This window comes from Anser anser (assembly GCF_964211835.1).
Source record: "Anser anser genome assembly, chromosome: 2".
Taxonomy (NCBI): Eukaryota; Metazoa; Chordata; class Aves; order Anseriformes; family Anatidae; genus Anser; species Anser anser.
The window spans coordinates 11,020,008-11,027,881 of record NC_139721.1 but is presented as its reverse complement, the minus strand read 5'-3'; positions in this window follow the sequence as shown (position 1 = coordinate 11,027,881).

Sequence of the window (7,874 nt, the reverse complement as noted above, 5' to 3'; positions counted from 1 at the left end):
CAGAGAGAGGAACAAAGTCTAGCCACAGCACATTGAGAACCTATACAATTATAAGTCATACATTATAAAACAGCTCACTGCAGACGAAGGGTATAGCCACAGTAACAATTCTAATAAATATTTGAAATAATGCCTTGATTTGGGTAGCGTTATAAAATCAGACTACAACTCAAGTCATTATACCTTCCCAGAAAATAAAACTCCTTACCTGAATCTTCTGTTACTAATCAGAAAAAAAAGCTTCTTTGTAGATAATCAGTTTATTTAAGGAATTGGCAGACAGTTGGCTGTGTGTATGTGTCACAATTTTGAAACTGTCAGAGCTGCACTTATTCTTATTCACTAATCATACCCATGTACCTACAAGCTACATTTCTAAATGGTATGGATGAATAATCCCTTTGCTCTTGTAGAGGGTTTTTTATGGCTCCTCTAAGCTGTGCATCTATTTTCACTTGACTTTAAAGCAATCAATATGCTGGCACAAAGGCTTTGGGATAATTCATAGCAACAATCTGTAGCAACTTACAGACTGATTTGGTTCCCTTAAATTGTGCTGATGAAAAAAATACTAGAAGATTCCAAATGCCTAGAGTCACCACCCCCACCACCCTTCCCCCCACTCAAAAAAAAAAAAGAAAAAAAAAAGAAACCAAATAGAATAGAAAAAGGAGAAAAAAAATAGAGACTGTTCTCCTTAATAAGGGTGCAAATCAAGTATGAAAGTATGACCCTTTAGTTTTCACAGTGGCCTTTCAAATTTCTTGCAAGGTAGCAAGATGAGAATTTAGCCCCAGAGGTAAACCTTGCTCAATGGCTTGGATTTCAAAGACGCAGGAAAATGAGTACCAATTCTTAGGTCAGTTGCTGTGCTCACAAGAAAAGGCAAAGAGGGGCACAAATTCCTGCATTCAGCTTTTCATTGGTTCTTCTTTGTACTGAACATTCAAGGAGCTGCCCTGCCAAAGACAAGCAGCTCCTGTTGGTTATGCCAGTGACTGTGGAGGCTCTGCACAACCACCAGAAAGGGAGTCACAGCAGAGCACTCCCCAGCCTGCTACTAGTGGGGCACCTGGCACCTGGTATTTCTATACACGGGAGATTATTGCACTAAAATTGCACTAAACCCACTGGCATCTGCCTCACAGACAAAGATTAAATGAGACACGTTGCTTTTGTTGTTCCCTCACCCATTGCAAGACATAAATTAGTCGGTTGATGGATTTTGTTGACTAACGTGAACTGTAAAGAAGCAAAACATCGCATCTGTGTTGGCTGGGTAACAATGGCTCTTTGTAGAGGCTCTGTTCTTGTCAGTCCCAGCAGCCATGACACAGTCATTCTGCAGTGCTCTCCAGGAGGAGGAGGCAGGCATGCTTCCAGTCTGTCTGAGGTTTTATCAGGGCAAGCAAGTACCCAGCCATGCAGAGGTCTCCCTTGCACCCAGCAGGGTCAGGGATTCAAATCAGTCCTGCTCAGGATATGGGAGAAAAGGCTTTGTTACAGCTGTAATACCTTGGGTCTTCCTTAATTGTGTTCTCAGAGCATGGCAGGGCATTGCAAGACGTCCAAGCAGTGAGGTGAATTGATTTTCCTTCTTCTTTATGTGCCTGATCCTCTCTCCTCCTGTCTTCTTCTGAGTCAAAAAAGTTTTGCTGCCAAACTGTGCCATTAGTAGTGCACATGATCCACACAACTGATCTGAGACCAGAATAATAGCTGATATCAAGGAGGCAATACTGCTTTGCTTTCATTTATTTGTGATTTTTGTAATTTTTTATTGATATTAGCACACCTGAGACCTCAGCTAGGCTGTCCTCTGGAGGAGGTAAGCTGGCTTTTACCTGTGGGAATCGTAGTAAAGGGAAATAATGACCAAAAGAGAGGTGGCCTGTGCCTGCTGGAGACAGGCTGAGTGAAGATGAAATGGGAATATACTGCCTTCAGTGGGGACACTTTTGGACTGAGGCAAAGTGATGGCAGGTTCCAGACTGATATGTTAAACCATAGCGGATGTTAGACTTAACAAACAAGGAGACATTAATGGGAAAGTTTTGGAAAAGGTGACTCAGACTTTTAAAGAGAGCAAGGTGGACTCCTGCACAAGAGCATTTCTTGCACATCTGCAGTCATTGAACTGTAGGGCTCAGCAAGAAGCAATTGAATGTTGGCTTAGCAAGAGAGCGAGACAGAATCCTCCCACAGGGAGCAAGAACACAAGGACAGATATAAGTGTCCATGAAACCGTGATTGTCTCAGGGTCCCTGACAGATGATAACAAGAAAGTGGTGTTCCACCCGTCTGGGAAGCAGAGGAGTTTTTGCATGGTGAGAAGCGTTCCTGGGGACAGCAGTTAGGTCAGGCTTAGTTGATCAAATGTCATATTGCTGGGCAGTGTGAGCAGCTGGTGTGGGATATCCTTCATCCATGCTGCTGATGGCTAGGTCCCTAAGTCTCTGAAATCGTGTGGCTCCATGCACAAAGCCTGCCAGGAATATACCCTAGCTGGTGCTAACTACTGAACAGTACCTGGGAATGGTTTGGGAAGGTATTAGTTGTACCAGAATCAGGACAGGGGCCATTATACTCATTCAGTGGTATAGGTAATTCCATTCCAGGGTGGGCACATTCCCAGTATATGTTTTTTGAAAAAAGTAATTACTACTATTATTCCTGAAGCTATTATTTGTTTCTGCTTTCTGCTTGAAAGTGGACACTTGCTCCAGTTCAGTCTAGCTCTATCAATACTATCTGTATTTTGTTCCTAATTCTCAAAAACAAACAAACAAAAAACAAACAGACTCGACAACTTACAGGCAGAGAAGCAAAACACCCCCACTTTCAGATCATGGTAGTTAATAAACCTGTGAAAGCAATTTGTTTCTAAGAACTCACATTAGAAATATTGCCTCTTTTTGGTTTAGTCAGCTGTCCACTAACTGGTCATGATTTCTAGAAAAATCAATCTGTTAGTCACAAGCACCTGACAGATAGTTTGCATACAATATAGCTTAGCATGGGGGATTTGTCAGCTGTTTTGCACACAGAGTTCATTATTCACTGTATCGTGTGACTAGCCACTTCTAACATGTGATACAATTCCTTCCCTTAAATTAAACAATGCAGCTATAAACAGGACAAAACCAAACAGATAATATACACATATATAACAGTAACAATGCTAAATAACTATTTTGAATTCTACAACCATTCATTCTTGTGAATCCCCAGGTATCTTGAGAAGGCATCTGAATAATTAACAGCAATGACTCACAGCACATGGTCATGAACACGGCCTTCTATTTATAGCAGTATTTCTAAATTCATCTCCTTCTTAATAACAGCAGTAGTAGCTGAAAAAAATTACTGCATTACACGTTTCTTTGGATAAAATCATACGTGTAGTAGCACCTTTCTTCATTGTCACTGCTCTCAGTCTATGAGAAACTCATGGGAAAAAAAATTAATGTCAAGACTCTGCATTTTTCAAAGTCAGCAAAGGTAGTTAGCTGCTAACATGCTCATTGAAATTAATGATTTGTGTAGCTAAATTCCCTAGTAAGCTTTAAGACTAATCAAACAAGATGTTTTTAATCGGTAGACAACTGCATAACTAATTCTGATAGTCCAGCTGAGATTGTCAGCAAAGAGATTTTTGTTGCACATTCCCTTCCATTTCTTCCAATTGTCTAGCCTTTCCTTGTTCTGCCTTGGCATTCTGCTCATGTGCTAAGTAATGTGTTTTCTTATATCAGATACTGCAGTCTTGTATCACTTTATCTCAATTTTAAGGGCAATCAATTGAAGTTATAGAGAGATATAAGGCCTCTGCATCACCCCACTATCAGATCCACTTTGCTGTTTATCAATTAAAGGTCAGACACAGGTTAGTGAGAAAAAGCTCTCTGAAACGCTGGTCTGCTAGCGTTATTACAGCTTGTGCTTTGGCATAGGGTTAGCAATATGTCAGCTGGGTAGCACAATATATAGAAATGGAAGAGAAATGGTAGGTTTAGAAGCTAAGAAGCAAACTGCAGCAACAAAAGAAGGCATAGGTAAATATGTATTTCTGCTGTTTTGGGGACAGATCTTTAGCTGAAAGAAGGAATTATGATACTATTGCTTTCATGGATTTTGCTAAGAAGGGCAAAGATTTGTGTGGGTGTGTAGAGATACTTGGCTTTACTGCTGTTGTCAGGTCTCTGCTAGAGGAAAGCAGCTGGAGCTGACCCCATTGTTGAAAAATTTGCCACAGGGCCCATTTGCAAATCTCGCCCGATCGAAAGGGAGGCCAGGACCATCTGTATGAAGCACAGATGCCTCTGCTGCAGAATAGCAGCAGCTCTGGCCTCATTCCTGGCAGGGTTTTTCTGATAGAGGTGTGCTGTCACAATGTTATCCTGAACAAAATTCCCTCTGAAGAGGGAACCCAGCCCATGAACAAGCAATGAGAGGTTGTGTCACCTTTCCTCTTAAACTCCATTAGGTCAGCGTTGGTTCAACACTGGTGAATACTGGCCTACTACTGCGCCATTGCCCAAGCCTTGTGAGCAGCCTTTGGGCCAGGCCTGAGGGTCATCCTTCACCAGGGAGCTGTAAGGCATCCAGGACTGTCTTCATGACAGCCGTTTAAAGCATCCACACACGGACTGATGGTGACAAGCCCCTGTTCCTTGTCACAGAATGACAGAATTGCTGAAGCTGGCAGGGCCCTCTGGCGGCCATCTTGTCCAACCCCTGCCCAAGCAGGGACACCCAGAGCAGTGTGCGCAGGGCCACGTCCAGGTGGCTTTTGAAGGTCTCCAAGGAGGAGACCCCACAACCTCTCTGGGCAACCTGTGCCAGCACTCTGTCACCCACACAGCACAGAAGTGATGCCTGGTGTTCAGAGGGAGTGTCTTGTGTGCCAGTGTGTGCCCAGTGCCCCCTGTCCTGGCAGTCGGCACCACTGGAAAGAGCCTGGCTCTGTCATCATTGCACCCTCCCTTCAGGTATTTGTACATATTGATGGGATCCCCCGACCCTCCTCTTCTCCAGGCTGAACAATCCCAACTCTCTCAGCCTCTCTTCACAGGAGAGGTGCTCCAGTCCCCTGATCATCTCTGTGTTGGACTCCCTGCAGTATGCCCGTGTCTCCCTTGCACTGGGGAGCCCAGAACTTGACACAGAACGACAGCTGTGGCCTCACCAAGCACTGAGTAGCCCTCCCTTCTCGACCTTCTCAAAACATCCTAACAGGCATGTTTACCAGTACAAGAGCTCTGCTAGCATGTCCCTGTCACATTAAACACATCTCGGTGTTTTACAGCTCTGTCTTCAGAGATGTTAACAGCTATTTCTCCTGGTGCTGTCACAGTAGTAACAATGAGCCTGGCACTGTGCTGGACACTGCAGTCTCTATGTGTAGTAGCTGCTGTTAATGCTCCATCCTGTACTGGGGTGTTGTAGCTTTGGTACTCCAGGCTTTAGTTCCTTCCTGATTCACAGATAAGTAAACCATCTGGTCCTTGTGATTTATTGCTGTTTAGATTCTACATTAGTTGCTGCTCACTCCTTCTTTGATGTAATGGATGTGATTGTAGTGTTAGAACCTGGCTAGAACCGGGAACAGCGCTGGGGCTGTGGGCTACATAAGGGTAAATTCCTGCATGCTGTGTCTCAGTCCCTCCTGTTACCAGATCAGATGCATGGAAACGCTGCCTGATGACTCACACTGTGTTAACTGTGCTGCGGACACAAGCAGAGTACGAGTGGATTTCTTCGCCGGAGAGCTCATGTTGAAGAAATAAAGACCTCAGTAACAACAGGCAACAGAAATGTCTCAGGTCATGCGTCACGCTGGAGAGGCTGATAAATGCCAGCATTAGAAAAGACCATGTCTGACTATGGAGCTGTGCTGTAATTGGCTTATTGAACTGACTGGTGTAAGAAATTACCATTTTTTTTCCTGAAGTTGGCCTGAGAGAGAACTTACCCTGCATTGCTGCTGCCTCCCTTTTATCATCAAATTGCAATCTCAGATTGCCCAGTCTATTTGCCAGCCTGGTGTGCAGTTATTTGCAGACCAAGCAACAATGCACTGGGGAGGTATTTCCAGCAGAGAAAACAGAGGTGGCATTCACAGACATCTCCCACTGCCTGCGGTGGGAGCTGAGGGAGGTATCTGATGACGCTAACTTTCTGGCTATGTGCATTTAGTTGCTAACCTTGAGCTCTACTGACTGTGGACTGTTTGATATGTTCAAGTGGGCAGATGTGTTGCTGCATAGTCACCGTACTGAGCATTCTGGAAGTAAGGAATAGTGTCTGGGATCTTTCTGTCATCCAAGGATGTGGTCAGAGACTTTTCTTATCTGCACACCCAAAATGTCATATTTTCTCCCTAAACAGGCCTGTAGCAGGCTGCACAAAGGTACTTAAAAAGCCAGTAAGAAAACTATTGAAGACTCAAATAAGGCAAGTTATTGGCAGACAACAAAATGGTGGTAAAGCAAATTCCTCTTTCTGTGATGTGACTGAGGAGGAACATTTGGATTTGTGGCCCTTATTATCAGGTAAATACTTGAGGGAAGAGGAAAGATGTTCACAGAAGGAGCATCTGACAGGCAGGCTGGGGAGCATTAGTGTTGGTCGTTTGCTGTGTTAAAGGATGCCTGCCAGCTGTGTAAATCGGGATTTAGCTCTGCCAATCCAGGCAAAGATGATGTCTCACTGTTAGTTTGCTTTGCATTTTTTTTTATACAAGCAAATCAGCAAACACAGCCATACACGTGGGGAAATCTTTCCTTCCAGATGAAAAAGTTGCAATATACACAGCTGTACCTCAGCCCTGTCTGGTTCTTGATGCCTTTTATGTTAAGGACTGCTATTGCTTTGAAAATAACCACTCAGATTCCTAGAGTAATTCACTTTGGAAATAACGGAACAATATAATGGAGTTCTATCAAAAATACTCAAAAAGGTCTAAAGTACTAAATGGAAAACATTATCCTTTCTTTAGGACTTTCGCACGACCCCTACAATTCTGCAGCAAGGAGATAATTTGCTGCTAGATATTACGGATTAGGCTGTTAAATTTCATCACATGTTACTCTAATGGCGTCTTAGAGGAAATTATTCAAACTGTTCTCAGAATTGTATTTAAGGCAAAAGTTCCTGACAAGAGAAGTACCTGGTATTTGATTTTTTCCCCTTCTGACATCATCTTTTTTTTTTCCGCCTGCTGCTTTTATTAGTTAATCACCTAAAAACTTTTGCTAGGAATCTTATGCTTCGCTGTGTCTGTTCAAATAACACTTTGGACAGTTTTCAGAGCATGCTGATGGAATGACTCCTATGGCAAGGTTCTGATTCCCCTTTCGTATAAGTACAAATGAGAAGTAAATCTGCTGTACTAAATGGCTTTGATACACCAGTTTAACACAGGAGCTGACTGGAAAGCCATGAAGTCTTCTCCATACTGATTTCATAAAATCATAAATAAGCAGATAGGTAAAAAGAGCTTGTTGTATAGAAGTAAATCTTATCATTTACCAGCAGTATTATTGGTTTTCTAGTGAGGGGCTAACAGAACATGTTGGCATTTTCAAGACAATTCCAAATATTTACAGAAGATAATACAAATATCTCAGAAAAGATGCAGAAAAAATCTTTATGAGAGACAAGTTATGAAAACACCACTTTAGAATTGTCCAGAATGAAATGTCTTTTCCCAGAGAGCGGAGGCTTTGCAGATCTACTAAAAAAAACACCTCTCACAGCTCTGAGAAGAACAAAAGATCAAAGATGGAAAGGATTTATCAGGTCATCCATCCCATCGCCCTGATAACAGAGCATTGTTTTCCTAAAGTGTATTTTTTTTTAGTGCTTTTACT